The following is a 16,541-nucleotide window of genomic DNA, read 5'->3' as shown; positions in this document are numbered from 1 at the left end:
CAGTATGTAAGTATATACTGTATGTACAGTATGTATGTGTATACTGTATGTACAGTATGTGTATACTGTATGTACAGTATGTATATACTGCATGTACAGTATGTATATACTGCATGTACAGTATGTATATACTGCATGTACAGTATGTATATACTGCATGTACAGTATGTATGTGTATACTGTATGTACAGTATGTGTATACTGTATGTACAGTATGTGTATACTGTATGTACAGTATGTGTATACTGTATGTACAGTATGTGTATACTGTATGTACAGTATGTGTATACTGTATGTACAGTATGTATATACTGCATGTACAGTATGTACAGTATGTATATACTGCATGTACAGTATGTATATACTGCATGTACAGTATGTATGCATGTATATACTGTATGTACAGTATGTATATACTGTATGTACAGTATGTATGCATGTATATACTGTATGTACAGTATGTGTATATATATTGTATGTACAGTATGTATGTATATACATACTGTATACATATATATATTGTATGTACAGTATGTATGTATATACATACTGTATGTACAGTATCTATGTATATACTGTATGTATAGTATGTATATATATATATACAGGATATGCAGTATGTATGAATGTATGTATATGTACAGTACAGTATATACAATGATGTACAGTATATACAATTTTTTTTTAATATTTGCTTTTAGTTAGACAATGATGCACTGTTCAGAAATTTGGAATCATTAACATTGAGAGAGGCACAAAGTTGCATAGTGTCAGACTCTGTGGTGGGAATTACATCCACTAATGATGCAGCACCTTATCACACTCGAGTTTAAATTTCTTGCACCAAAAATAAAGCAGTGTAATGCATGCATGTGTTTGATTATATGCACTCATCTAATTGTTTGCATGTAACTGTGGGGAGTAAACTTCAGCTCTTTAATTAGGCCTCATTACCAATAATCAACTGGCACTGAATAACCTTTGGGTTCCTGTGCTTGACCTTTGGTCTAAATGTTCATCATCAATAATTAGCTTCATGATTTCATAAACCCCAAGAGTTCAAGTATGTATATATATATATATATGTATGTATGTATGTATGTATGTATGTATATATATATATATATATATATATATATATATATATATATATATATATATATATATATATATATATATATATATATATATATATATATATATATATATATATATATATATATATATATATATATATATATATATATATATATATATATATATATATATATATATATATATATATATATATATATATATATATATATATATATATATATATATATATATATATATATATATATATATATATATATATATATATATATATATATATATATATATATATATATATATATATATATATATATATATATATATATATATATATATATATATATATATATATATATATATATATATATATATATATATATATATATACATACAGTATACATTTAAATCAATAGAAATAGCAACTACTATCACTCCAAGTGCATTCAACTCCCTCAATACCCTTCACTTGGTGAATACAGTCAGCTCATAATTTGGAGGTCCTGACTCTTGCTCATTATTTTGCAAATGTTTGAGGTGAACTTCAGTAGCCATTAGCCAGACCCATCCTGCTGCTTGTCCATTTCCGTCTGCTTCAGCTTTCTGGGAGGAGCCCTTTGTGGCTCCCTGAATCATCTTGCTGACATAGCTTCCAACTACTAGGTTGCATCAGCCATGGATTTCTTAGGCCTACTGGGGGTCAGAACCAGAACCTGGCCTCCCCTCAAAGAGGTGCAGGGGGAAGATGATAATCCATCACATCACTGAGGAAGGCATCCAGAAAGTATAATGAAAACAGGTATAATGAAAATAGGTGGGATATTTTTCCCACCTGAAAACAGATGGGAAAAATCCCAACTCTCCTACACATTCAGGGATGGAGGGGGGGGGGGGGGGGGGGGGGTTTGACTGAAGGAGCCCATACTCATTAAGAGCTTGAGCCCTTGGTTCTTACTCTGTGGTTAAAACTATATGACTGCTGAAAGGTTCCCAGCTCGTGCCTCTGTGGTGCAGGCTCCACTGTTTTTTTAGCTAAGTACTTTCGGGACTTTGCCTTTGTGGTGTTTTTGCGTAAAGAGTTGTGTAGTGTGAGCCTGGCATTTAGTGTGTGGAGCTGCATGTGCTTAGGACTTCCTTCCCTGTGCTCCATAGTATGCAAGGAGCACACTAGGGAGCATGTGTTTGGTGTTTCTTCTCTAGTGTGTTTGGGGGTTGCTCTCTTTGAGATCCTCACTTGAGGTGCCCTTGCTTTGGGTGAGTCAAGGGAAGTTGTGTCGTGGCCTGGGTTAGCAGCAGTTTGGCTGGGGGGATGCACTGGTGGTTCTTATTCTTAACCCCTGGGCTGCTGCAATTATAGCCTGCATCATACTTAGGTACAAGAAACAACAACAGCAAAATTGTCTTATGAAAGTGTTAATTTGTGTTCCCTGATCATGGGAAAAATATTAAACAAATTGTAAGGGGTATATTTTGGCTGCTATAGGGCGTGGAAGTTTGGCAAAAAAAAAAAAATATAAAAAAAAGTTGAATGTAATGAAATGCCATTTTCTGGGTGAAACCTGTAGGCTACCGGAGCTATCCAGGCTGATATAGTAACTACAGGCATACCTCAGAATAAGAGTTTAATCCGTTCCTGGAGACGCCTCGCCTTCCGAAAACTCGCATTCCGAAGTTAATTTCCCCATAAGAAATAAAGGGAAATGAATTAATCCGTTCCTGACTACCCCAAAAACCCCACATCAAACTAAATTTTTATACCTAATTTACCTAATTCATCTAAATAAACCTACAAAACTATGTTCCAGTTATTACTTACCTTACTGTCGAGTGCTGTAGGCGTATGGAAGATGGTGAGGAGGGGGGAGGAGGGGGGAGGAGGAGAGGAGTTACTGTTTGGAAGGGGAGTCCCCTTCCATAATCACATCAGGCAGTGAGGACCTTTCTGGTGTGCTCTCCCTGGGACGTTTAACCTGAGTGCCACTAGGTCCTGGTTGAGGCTCACTGCTCGATTTCCTCACCACAAATTTGTCCATGGAAGCTTGCTTTTCCCTTCTTCGCAAGCTCTCTCTGTAGTAAGGCATCACATTGTCATTGAAAAGATTAAGACAATGGCCTACTACAGCTTTGTCTGGGTGAGTATGTTCAATAGTTGTTTGAATCTCTTCCCACATCTGACACACCTTCTTAATTACTGCAGAAGGGACATTCGCTGGTGCTGTTGGTGCTGCTGCCACCTCCTCCTCCACTGCAGAATCATTCGCTGCTGTGTTGGCTTGCTGTTCCTGTTGAAGGGCTAGGAGTTCTTCGGTGGTCAGTTCTTCGTTGTGTTCTTCCACCAACTCCTCCACATCATCACCATCCAATTCCAAGCCCATTTGCTGGCCTAGACTAACAATTTCCTCAACAATAGGCGCATCATTTATAGGCTCAAACCCCTCAAAGTCTAGTTCTCTCACACCTTCAGGCCACAATTTTCTCCAGCCAGAGATCAGGGTTCTTTGAGTCACTTCTTGCCAGGCTTTGTCAACGAGTTTTAAAGCACTAAAAATGTTAAAATGCTCTCTCCAGAACTCTTTGAGGGTGAGGTTTGTGGCTTCAGTCACTTCAAAACATTTCCGGAAAAGTGCCCTTTCATACAGTTTCTTAAAATTCGCTATGATTTTCTGGTCCATAGGCTGAATTAGAGGAGTGGTGTTAGGAGGAAGGAATTTAACTGTGAGGAATTTATTGTATTGAGGCATCAAATCATCTTCCAAGCCTGGAGGATGAGCAGGAGCATTGTCAAGGAGAAGCACGGCTTTGAGTGGCAATTGTTTCTCCTGCAGATATTTTTCTATGGCAGGGCACAGCACTTCATTCACCCACTCCGAAAAAATAAGCCTAGTGACCCATGCTTTTTTATTAGACTTCCACATCACAGACAAACGGGTTTTCTGCACATTATACTGTTTGAAAACCCTTGGATTTTCAGAATGATACACTAGCAAGGGTTTAATTTTCAAATCGCCACTCGCATTTGAACACAGCACAAGCATAAACCTATCTTTCATAGGCTTGTGTCCAGGCAAGGATTTTTCCTCCTTGGTAATGTATGTCCTCTTAGGCATTCTTTTCCAAAACAGTCCTGTTTCGTCACAATTAAACACTTGTTGCGGTAGGTATTCCCCAGTCTCTGCAAACTCTTTAAATTCGTCAATAAATTGTCCAGCGGCTGGTTTGTCTGAGCTGGCTGCCTCCCCATGCCTTGTAACACTATGGATACCACTTCTCTTTCTAAATTTTTCAAACCAGCCCCTGCTTGCCTTAAACTCTTTCTTATCTGCATCACTCGTTGCAGGGGTCTTCTTTAGAAGGTCTTCGTGCAACACCCTGGCTTTCTCACAAATAATGGCCTCCGAAACACTATCACCCCTCAACTCCTTGTCGTGTATCCAAATTAATAACAACTTTTCCACTTCTTCAAGTATTTGTGGTCTTTGTGTCGTTAATGTTCTTACTCCTTTTGCCACATTAGCACTCATAATCTTATTTTTCTTCTTAAGTATAGTGCATATTGTTGATGTCGCTTTCTTGTACTGCCTACAAAGATCAACAACACGTGTACCGTTCTCATGCTTCCGAATGATCTCTTGTTTCTCCTCTATTGTCATCCTCACATGAGCTTTCTGGCCTTAATCCTTACCACTGGCTTTCTTGGGACTCATGGTGAGATATATAATAACAAATTGTATAGACAAATCACCAAAAATCCAACAAAACACTGAAAATCCACGACAAGAATTGATGTGGGGGTAGTCACTGAGCGCGAGACAATGGTGAACTGAGGGGCAGCAGGGCAGAGGGGCGACGATCGCCGAACGACCACGCGCTAGGTCGGCTGTACGCGTATCAACAAACTCGCGTTCAAACTCGCCTCCCGAAGTAACCATCGCCTTCCGAGACAAATTTTTGGAGTAAATACACCTCGCCTTCCGAAAATCTCGCATACAGGGACAATCGCATTCCGAGGTACCACTGTATTAGCTTTCTGGAATCAAAGTGCATGGAGTTCTTGCCAACTGGAGACCACGAACAAGAACCTGGTCCTCCTAAGAGAGGCACGAGGAGTAATGGCCTATAGAAACCCCCGTATGGTTGGAAGCATTCCATGTCTGTCATCGACCAGGTCTGAAACCCAAAAAGATAGGCGCCCCAAAACAAATCCGTATTCTGGTGAAAATATTGCTACCAAAAGCCGAACGAGTGGACAGAACTTCCCAATGAAAATTAACCACTGTGCTGCACCGAGTTTATTGTGAAATTCCCCCTGTGCGCATGAAATAAAGTGTTCCCAAAAAATTATTTTTTCTTCATAAAATGATAAATTCCCTTCCCTGAACATGTCTATGTAAAAATAAATACCAAATTCCACTTACTTTGGCTGTGGGGACGTGGACACGGTGCGCTGTGATGTCATCAGGACCTGGTCGCCCGTGCATGAATTGCCCAGACACGGTCGCGTGGGCCATTCAAGCACCGGGTGTTGCCACAAATATATTTTTAATTATTTGTTCTATGTATTTCCAATGCGGTTTAATTTTTTTTTTTTTATTGTATATGATGCACATTTGTGTCCTTTACAATATGTATACAGTAGAACATTCATAATGTTCCATGGAACTGTGATACATGTGTCAGTAATGTGTCCACAATAAATATTTATTGTCAAAATATTACTTGTTAAAAATTCACTAAAATTATAATATGTACAGTTTCATTGTTTCACACACTATTTACACAGTAACACACTGAATTACACACTCAAGTTTGGATGACAAACGAGAGGGCCTCATAATGGTCATGAGAGATATTATTGTACAAGCAGATAAAGATAAATCACGACTGTTGATACTGGGGGACTTCAACTTTAGAGCAATAGACTGGGAGGCCTATGAAGCAAGAACGGAGGACTTTTGGACATGCAGATTTGTGAACCTCATTCTGGAGACATTCTTGTATCAACACATAAAGCAAGCCACAAGAATGAGGGAAGGAGATGTACCGTCAGTACTGGATCTAGTATTCACCAGGAAAGAAGAAGAGATTTTTGACATCCAGTACCTTCCTCCCTTGGGAAAGAGTGATCACGTCCTGTTAGACATTAAATATGCTTTAAGATATCATCTAGAAGAAAATGGGGACATTGAAACAGTTGATAAACTCGATTTAAGGAGAGGCAACTATGGGGAACTTCGAAATTTTTTTAATGAGTGTAATTGGACAGAATTGTTGCTAGGCAGGGAAGTAAATGAAATGTATGCCAAATTTTTAAAACTATACGAGGAAGGCACACAAACATTCATACCAAAACAGAGATGCAGGGCCAGAAAACAGGATTGGTTCGACAGAAATTGTGAGAGGGCAAGAGACCAAAAGACACAAAAATGGAATCAGTATAGGAAGAGGCCAAACCCCCAAACATACCAGCGATACAAAGATGCGAGAAACAACTATACAGCAGTAAGGAGAGAGGCAGAAAGAAATTTTGAAAAAGGGATAGCAGATAAATGTAAAACAGAACCGGGCCTATTCTACAAATTCATAAACAACAAATTGCAGGTAAAGGATAATATCCAGAGGTTGAAAATGGGAAACAGATTCACGGAAAATGAAAAGGAAATGTGTGAAACATTAAATGAAAAGTTCCAAAGTGTGTTTGTACAAAATGAAATCTTCAGAGAACCAGACACAGTAAGAATTCCAGAGAACAACATAGAACACATAGAGGTGTCTAGAGACGAAGTGGAAAAAATGCTCAAGGAGCTCGGTAAGAACAAAGCAGCTGGCCCAGATGGCGTTTCACCATGGGTTCTGAGAGAATGTGCATCTGAACTCAGCATTCCACTTCACCTGATCTTTCAGGCATCCCTGTGTACAGGAATCGTAGCAGACGGGTGGAAACAGGCTAACATAGTTCCAATCTACAAAAGTGGCAGCAGGGAAGACCCCCTCAATTATAGACCTGTATCATTGACAAGTGTAATAGTGAAAGTATTGGAAAAGCTAATCAAAACTAAATGGGTAGAACACCTGGAGAGAAATGATATAATATCAGACAGACAGTATGGTTTTCGATCTGGAAGATCCTGTGTATCGAATTTACTCAGTTTCTATGATCGAGCCACAGAGATATTACAGGAAAGAGATGGTTGGGTTGACTGCATCTATCTGGACCTAAAAAAGGCTTTCGACAGAGTTCCACATAAGAGGTTGTTCTGGAAACTGGAAAATATTGGAGGGGTGACAGGTAAGCTTCTATCATGGATGAAAAATTTTCTGACTGATAGAAAAATGAGGGCAGTAATCAGAGGCAATGTATCGGAATGGAGAAATGTCACAAGTGGAGTACCACAGGGTTCAGTTCTTGCACCAGTGATGTTTATTGTGTACATAAATGATCTACCAGTTGGTATACAGAATTATATGAACATGTTTGCTGATGATGCTAAGATAATAGGAAGGATAAGAAATTTAGATGATTGTCATGCCCTTCAAGAAGACCTGGACAAAATAAGTATATGGAGCACCACTTGGCAAATGGAATTTAATGTTAATAAATGTCATGTTATGGAATGTGGAATAGGAGAACATAGACCCCACACAACCTATATATTATGTGAGAATTCTTTAAAGAATTCTGATAAAGAAAGAGATCTAGGAGTGGTTCTAGATAGAAAACTATCACCTGAGGACCACATAAAGAATATTGTGCAAGGAGCCTATGCAATGCTTTCTAACTTCAGAATTGCATTTAAATACATGGATGGCGATATACTAAAGAAATTGTTCATGACTTTTGTTAGGCCAAAGCTAGAATATGCAGCTGTTGTGTGGTGCCCATATCTTAAGAAGCACATCAACAAACTGGAAAAGGTGCAAAGACATGCTACTAAGTGGCTCCCAGAACTGAAGGGCAAGAGCTACGAGGAGAGGTTAGAAGCATTAAATATGCCAAAACTAGAAGACAGAAGAAAAAGAGGTGATATGATCACTACGTACAAAATAGTAACAGGAATTGATAAAATCGACAGGGAAGACTTCCTGAGACCTGGAACTTCAAGAACAAGAGGTCATAGATTTAAACTAGCTAAACACAGATGCCGAAGAAATATAAGAAAATTCACCTTCGCAAATAGAGTGGTAGACGGTTGGAACAAGTTAAGTGAGAAGGTGGTGGAGGCCAAGACCGTCAGTAGTTTCAAAGCGTTATATGACAAAGAGTGCTGGGAAGACGGGACACCACGAGCGTAGCTCTCATCCTGTAACTACACTTAGGTAATTACACTTAGGTAATTACTCAGTACTTCCAAAGTGAGTAATAATCAACGAAGTAGTCCATGGTGCACAGCGCGACTGCACTTTCTTTGCACCAGGTACAGATAAATTTTCGCTTCCAGTTTCTTCATTCTGTGTGCTTGCAAATAACGCACTCACGTACACCCTTGGCTTTAGTACCTGTAGGTTGTATGTACCCAAGCTTGTAAAGCATAAGGTAGAACTGAAAAGATTATAGGAAAAGACCAATTTGTAAGGTAGTCTTGAAAAGATCGCTTTTTATGGTCCTACACAGGAAGAGATTCAGCTTCCCTCAAAGAGTGTTCGTCAGTCAAAAAGAGATTCAGCTAGCCTCAAAGAGTGTCCATCAGTCAAGAAGAGATTCAGCTATTCTTGAAAATATCTTTGGAAAACACCACCATAGAACCTGCTAAACACTTCATTACAGTGTTTTTCATGAACAGTATTTAGCAGGAACCTGCTAAACACTGTTCATCTATGCTAATTGTATCAGATGCATCATCACTGAACGCAGAAAGCGATTCATCTATGTATCATCTAAATAAATTGGAGATAGCATAGGATTGCAAGGATGACGCTCAGAGCTACAACTGGATACGCTCGCTGTATCATCCTCATAGGTGCTGTATCACTTGCATCCGACCTCTGTGTTAGGTCCTTATTGCGCCTAGCTTCACCAATATTATGACCCTTATGTTCTTCAATCAATAAGGTTTGAATTTCACTGACAGAGTGCTATTTTTCAACTCTGCATCGGGCAGATGTTTGGGAGCCAGAGGCGCGTGTGCCACCCATGGTGCTCATTCATTACTAATCCAGCCAGCAGCCCTAGGGCATTCTGGGATTTTTTTCCAAGATGGCTGCCTCTCACTGGAGGTCCTAAGAGTCCATTTCATACACAACCAACCTTGCACATATTTAGAATAGGTAGGGAAAAATCAAAAAGAGTTTTCTCGGTTGGCGCAGTTTCTTGCCAACCGAGAATACTCGACTGGCGCAGTTAAGTGGTTAACAATCAAGACATCATCACATTGCTGTGCCACTGACTGCACAACCCCCCCCCCCCCTTCCCGGGAGGGAAAAGGGGGAGCCACAGACACTCGTGCTGGTGATCCAACCGGCAGTTCTTAGGCTGGATGTCAAAAACACGTGAAAACACTGCCGACCGGAGGAGGGAGGGATGCCAGGGAGTCTCTGGGTCTCACCCAGAAAATGACGTTTCATTACATTCAACACTGGTTTTCTGGGGGGGAAGCCCCATCGGCTCCCCAGAACTAACTACCCAAAGATAAGGAAAAACACAGACTTACCCAGGGAAGCGGTCAGTCCTCACTCCTCAAGGCGAAGCAGAGACAACTGGCTGCAACCACCGACCCAATGCAACGCAGGCCCTACCAGGTCCAGGGACACTGTCAAGGTAGTGAGCGGGCAGGACTCTGTTTGACCTCTGAAAACCCCTTGCCTGAATGTCAACCAAAGACATGTTGCCAAAGATGGCCGCCAAAGCCTCAAACTTACTAACGTCGTGGGCACGGGGATAGATCACAGACTGGCTAGACGTAACTGCAGATAACCCAAGAAACCCGAGCCCGGGAACAGGGAAGGAGGGAAACCGGGTCAACCCAGAGCACATTTCCGGCCACTGAAGCTGTAGCACGTAGATAACGGGTGAGAGCCGCAACCGGACACAACACATGATGCACCCCCAGCCTGACCAACAAGCAACAACCCAAGGACCCCTCCGGACAGCAGCAGTCTCATTCTTTGCCAGAAAAGGAGATGGCTGCAACCGAACAAACCTACCACTAGGACAGAAGGAGCAGAAACCTCTGTACCGGAGGAGAGCATGAAGCTCTCCAACCCGACCCCCAGAGGCCAATGCCAACAGGAAAAGAACCTTAGAAAAACAATCCTGAACCCAAATGGACCACAACAAACCGAGGAGAAGAGAGAAAAAGAGAGCACCCGGTCCAAAGACCAGGACAGTTTAGGAGGTGCATGAGCAGGCCGGAGGTGAAACAATGTATGAGACAGCTTACGGAATGGGGCAAAAGTAACATCAATACCGAACACAAGCTGGAGCAGGCAAAATCAATAGAAATATGCAGGTGGCTGTTTAGTTCGCATCGAACAAAAGTTTGATACGAATCAATAGTTCGATACGATCGATACTAAAGTTCGATACGATCGATACTAAAGTTCGATACGATCGATACTAAAGTTCGATACGATCGATACTAAAGTTCGATACGATCGATACTAAAGTTCGATACAGTTTGTATCAAACTGTCGCCTCATATCGAGCGGCAATGGCGGAGCCAGTGCCGCACGATACGAGGCGACAGTATTCGGCATAAGATGACGTCCTGGAACAACCAAGAAAGGAAGGACAAGAAAATCCTATCAGAGACCGAAGTACAGGGGCACCTCGGTTTACGAATTTAATTTGTTCCTGGAAACTGTTCGTAACCCAAAAATTTGAAAACCGAAGCGAATTTCCCCATAAGAAATAATAGGAAATTAATTAATCCATTCCTGACTCCCCAAAAACTTCACTTCAAAGTAAATTTTATACCTAATTCACCCAAATCTTCACTACAAAAGTATGTATAAGTTATTACTTACTGATGACTCCTGTTGGCATATGGTAGAGGGGTGAGGAGGGGGTTGGAGAAGAGGTGTTATTGTTTCGAAGGGGAGTCTCCTTCAATTATAACATCAGGCAGTGATGACTTCTCTGGGGGGAATACACTCTGGCACATTTTGCCTGCATACCTCTAGGACCTACTTCTGGCTCACAGCATGATTTTCTAATTGTTTTTCTTAAAGATTATTTTTTCCTTCTTTGTAACACTTGTCTATAGTGAGACATCACATTGTCATTAATAAGATCAATGCAACTGCCTGCTAAAACTTTATCTGGGTGATTCTTTTCAGCAAAACTTTGCAGTTCTTCCCATACTGCACACATTTTCTTAATTAATAAGAAAGGGACATCCTCTACTTCCTCCTCCTCCTCCCATGAAGATTTGTTATACTACCTAGCTAGTTCAATAACACATGTACCATTTTCATGCTTACGAATGACCTCTTGTTTTTCCTCTATGATTATTCTCACATGTGTTTTCTTGCCTTGAACCTTACCATTGGCTTTCTTGGGACCCATGGCAAAATATATAATAACAGCATTTATGTTCAAATAGCCAAAAATCCAAAAAGAAACTGTAAATCTTTGCAAAGAATTCAGGTGGGATAGTCACTAGGCAGGAGGTAATGGGAGACTGAGGTGCGATCACCGTGCCACCACGAGCTTGGTCGGCCATACACGTATCAAGAAACTTGTATCCCAAGGTAAAGTTTGTAACCCAATTCAAATTTTCTGAAGAAATCGGTTTTGTAATCCAGAAAGTTTGTAAAGAGGGGCATTCGTAAACCGAAGTACCGCTGTACACCTATGTAGTGACAGGAAAAACTGGAAGGACCACTTGGAAACTTCATACTGCTGCCGAGACAAAGCAAGCAGGTGGGAGACCAACAACGAAGCCACTTACGCCCCATACAAGTGATGATAGACTCGAGTCAAAAACTCCAGACACGAAGACTCGAGGAGAAGAATGGCCCAGCTTGTACAGGGCTGGACTGATCTGTTGAAAGAGGCGGAGCCGCAGGAAGACCCTCGGGTTCGGAAACTGAGCAAGCATCGCCTGAATCCAAGGCTGGGCTGGCCACCAAGGAGCCAGAAGGACAACTCTCCCCTGGTAAGTCTCCAAGCAAGCCAAGACCTGGAGTAACAGCTGAACCAGGGGAAAGAGGTAGAGGTAACCCCACCTCGCCCAGTACTGCCTGAAAGTATCGACCCTGACGGCCTCACAGTCGGGGAAGGGTGCCACGTATACCGGGAGATGACCACGCTGACGTGAAGAGATCCACTTCCGGAGTCCTGAACGTCTGCAGAGCAAACTGAACGAGTTGGCGTTGACCGTCCATTCCGTAGATAGGGGAATGAACTGGGACAGGCTGTCCGCCAGGACACTTCAGACTGCTTCTGCAGTCCCTGTGGTGTTGTGGTTAAGACTCTCACCTGGCGTTTTGTGAGCGCTTTGCCCTGAGTTAGTATCCTGGCCGGGGAGGATTTACTGGGCGCAAATCCTTAACTGTAGCCTCTGTTTAACTCAACAATAAAATTGGTACTTGGTTGTTAAACTATTTGTCACAGGGTCGTATTCCAGGGAACATAGGACTAAGGACTTGCCTGAAACACTACGTGTACTAGTGGCTATACAAAAATGAAGCATCTCTTGTATTCAGGGGTACCTCGGTTTACGAATTTAATCTGTTCCTGGTGACGGTTCGTAACCCGAAAATTCGTAAACCGAAGCAAATTTCCCCATAAGAAATAAAGGGAAATGAATTAATGCGTTCCAGACTCCCCCAAAAATTAACTTCAAAGTACAGGGGTACCTCGGTTTACGAATTTAATCCGTTCCTGGAGACAGCTCGTAACCCGAAAACTCATACACCAAAGCTAATTTTCCCTTAAGAAATAATGGGAAATGAATTAATCCGTTCCTGACTACCCAAAAACCTCACTTCAAACTAAATTTTATACCTAATTCATCAAAATCTACACTACAAAAGTATGTTCAAGATATTACTTACCCTTGTTGATGACTGCTGTTGGCATATGGAAGATGGTGAGGAGGGGGGGGGGGAGGAGGAGAGATGTTACTGTTTGGAAGGGGAGTCCCCTTCCATTATAACATCAGGCAGTGAGGACCTCTCTGGGATGCATTCTCTGGCACATTTTGCCTACATATCACTAGGTCCTGGTTGTGGCTCTGCTCGATTTTCTCACAACAAACCGGTCCATTGAAGATTGTTTTGCCCTTCTTCGCAAGATTTCTCTGTAGTGAGGCATCACATTGTCATTGAAAAGATTTATGCAACGGCCTACTACAGCTTTTTCTGGGCAAGTCGTTTCAATAAAAGTTTGCATATCTTCCCACATCTGACACCACTTCTTAATGGTTGTGGAAGGGGCATTCGCTGCTGCCTCATCCTCCTCCACTGGAGAAACATCCTCAGCTGTGTCTTCTTGCTGTTCCTTTTGAAGGGCTTGGAGTTCTTCGGTGGTCAGTTCTTCGTTGTGTTCTTCTACCAACTCCTCCACATCAGCACCATCCAATTCCAAGCCCATTTGCCAGCCCAGAGTAGCAATTTTCTCAACAATAGGCACATCATTTACAGACTCAAACCTCTCAAAGTCTAGTTCTGGCACACATTCAGGTCACAATTTTCTCCAGCCAGAGATCAGGGTTCTTTGAGTCACTTCTTGCCAGGCTTTGTCAATGAGTTTTAAAGCACTACAAATATTAAAATGGTCTTTCCAGAACTCTTTGAGGGTGAGGATTGTGGCTTCAGTCACTTCAAAACATTTCCAGAGAAGTGCCCTTTCATAAAGTTTCTTAAAATTAGCTATGATTTTCTGGTCCATAGGCTGAATTAAATGAATGGTGTTAGGAGGAAGGAACTTTACTGTGAGAAAATTACTGTATCTGTGCAACAATTCATCTTCCAAGCCTGGAGGATGAGCAGGAGCAATGTCGAGGAGAAGCAGGGCCTTGAGTGGCAAAAATTCACCCACTCCAAAAAAAATCCTTGTCACCCATGCCTTATTATTAGCCTTCCACATCACACACATTTGGTTTTTCTGCACTTTATGCTGTTTGAAAACCCTTGGATTTTCAGAATGATACACAAGCAAGGGTTTAATTTTCAAATCGCCAATCGCATTTGAACACAGCACAAGCGTAAACCTATCTTTCATAGGCTTGTGTCCGGGCAGTGATTTTTCCTCTTGGGTAATGTATGTCCTCTTAGGCAATCTTTTCCAGAACAGTCTTGTCTCATCACAATTAAACACTTGTTGCGGTAGGTATCCCTCAGCCTCTGCAAACTCTTTAAATTCTTCAATAAATCTTTCAGCCGCTGGATTGTCTGAGCTGGCAGCCGGCCCCATGCCTCACAACATTATGAATATCACTTCTTTTTCTAAATTTTTCAAACCATCCCCTGCTTGCCTTAAAGTCTATCGTATCTGCACTCATTCCAGGGGGTTTTCTTTACAAGATCTTCGTCCAATATCCTGGCTTTCCCACAAAAGATGGCCTATGAAACACTATCACCCTTTAACTCCTTGTCGTGTATCCAAATTAATAACAACTTTTCCACATCCTCAAGTATTTGTGGTCTTTGTTTCGTGATTGTTGATACGCCTTTTGCCACTTTAGCACTCATAATGTCCTTTTTCTTGGCAAGTATAGTGAATATCGTTGACGTGGATTTGTTGTACTGCCTACAAAGTTCAACAACACATGCACCATTTTCATGCTTCCGAATGATCTCTTGTTTTTCCTCTGTTGTCATCCTCACATGCGATTTCTTGCCTTAACCACTGCACTGCGCAAAGCGCCTTTAGGCGCTCAGAGAGTTGTGCTTTTTGTTTTTTAATTTGGCTATATTTTAATGTTTTTTAATGTTTTCATTACTATTTGTGTTTTGAAATGGAAATAGTTGACATTGGAAACATTTTGACATTAAATTTACCTGAACATTTGTAAAAATAACAAAAATATGTCCTTGTCAATTGCACCAAGACGTTTTTGCCGAAAATAGGTGAGCAGTGCAAGGGTTAAACCTTACCACTGGCTTTCTTGGGACCCACGGTGAGATATATAATAACTTTTATGGTGAAATGGCCAAAAATCAAACAAAACACTGGAAATCCTGGTGAAGAATTCAGGCGGGATAGTCACTGGGCGTGAGACACTGGTAAACTGAGGGGCGATCGCCGTGCCACCATGTGCTAGGTTGGCCCATACACGTATCAACACCCTCGTATTCCGAGGCAACGAACATATCCCGATGTAAATTTTCCGTGCAAATCCTGCTCATAACCCGAAAAACTTGTAACCATGAACGCTCGTAATCCGAGGTACCACTGTTAATTTTATACCTAATTCACCCAAATCTTAAGTACAGGGGCACCTCAGTTTACGAATTTAATCCGTTCCTAGAGACGGTTCGTAATCTGAAAATTCGTAAACCGAAGCAAATTTCCCCATAACAAATAATGAGAAATGAATTAATCTGTTCCTGACTCAATCAAAAATTAACTTCAAAATAAATTTTATACCTAATTCACCCAAATCTTCACTACAAAAGTATGTACAAGTTATTTCATACCTTTACTGATGACTCCTGTTGGCGTATGGAAGACGGTGAGGAGGGGAGGGAGGAGGAAAGTGTGTTACTGTTTGGAAGGGAAGTTCCCTTCCATTATAACATCAAGCAGTGAGGGCTTCTCTGGGGTGCACTCTCTGGCACGTTTTGCCTGCATATCACTAGGTCCTGCTTGTGGCTCACTGCTTGATTTTCTCACTTTTTTCTTGAAGATTATTTTTCCCTTCATTGTAACACTAGTCTGTAGTGAGACATCACATTGTCATTAATAAGATCAATGCAACGGCCTGCTGCAGCTTTATCTGGGTGATTCTTTTCAGCAAAACTTTGCAGTTCTTCCCATACTGCACACATTTTCTTAATTAATGAGGAAGGGACATCCTCTACTGCCTCCTCCTCCTCCTCCCCTGATGATTTGTTGTACTGCCTATCTAGTTCAACAACATGTGTACCATTTTCATGTTTACGAATGATCTCTTATTTTTCCTCTTTGGTCATTCTCACATGTGTTTTCTTGCCTTGAACCTTACCACTGGCTTTCTTGGTACCCCATGGCATGATATATAGCAACAACTTTTATGCTCAAATAGTCAAAACTCTGAAAAAACTGTAAATCCTTGCAAAGAATTCAGCCAGGATAGTCACTAGGCGGGAGGCACTGGTAAACTGAGGCGCGATCGCTGTGCCAGATGCTAGGTCGGCCATACACATATCAACAAACTCGTATCCTGAGGTAAAGTTTGTAACCCAATTCAAATTTTCCGAAGAAATCGGGCTTGTAACCCGAAAAGTTCGTAAAGAGGGGCATTTGTAAACCGAGCACCCATTGCGTCAGTGATGGCTGACTGGTGGGTGGATGGACGATGAGGCTT

At 41.3% G+C, this 16,541-nt stretch overlaps 1 protein-coding gene across 1 annotated transcript in view; it reads right to left on the bottom strand.

Annotated features, from left to right (window-relative positions):
- Positions 1 to 1,547: 1,547 nt before the first annotated feature.
- The window catches only part of PIG-L (phosphatidylinositol glycan anchor biosynthesis class L), a 208,595-nt gene continuing 193,601 nt past the window's right edge, over positions 1,548 to 16,541 (bottom strand). The window contains 1 exon segment of the mRNA XM_069323835.1: positions 1,548 to 1,856. The gene's annotated coding sequence lies outside the window, so the exon portion shown is untranslated.

This window comes from Procambarus clarkii, chromosome 13 (genome assembly GCF_040958095.1).
Source record: "Procambarus clarkii isolate CNS0578487 chromosome 13, FALCON_Pclarkii_2.0, whole genome shotgun sequence".
NCBI classification, from domain to species: Eukaryota; Metazoa; Arthropoda; class Malacostraca; order Decapoda; family Cambaridae; genus Procambarus; species Procambarus clarkii.
This window is presented reverse-complemented; position numbering and strand designations above follow the sequence as displayed.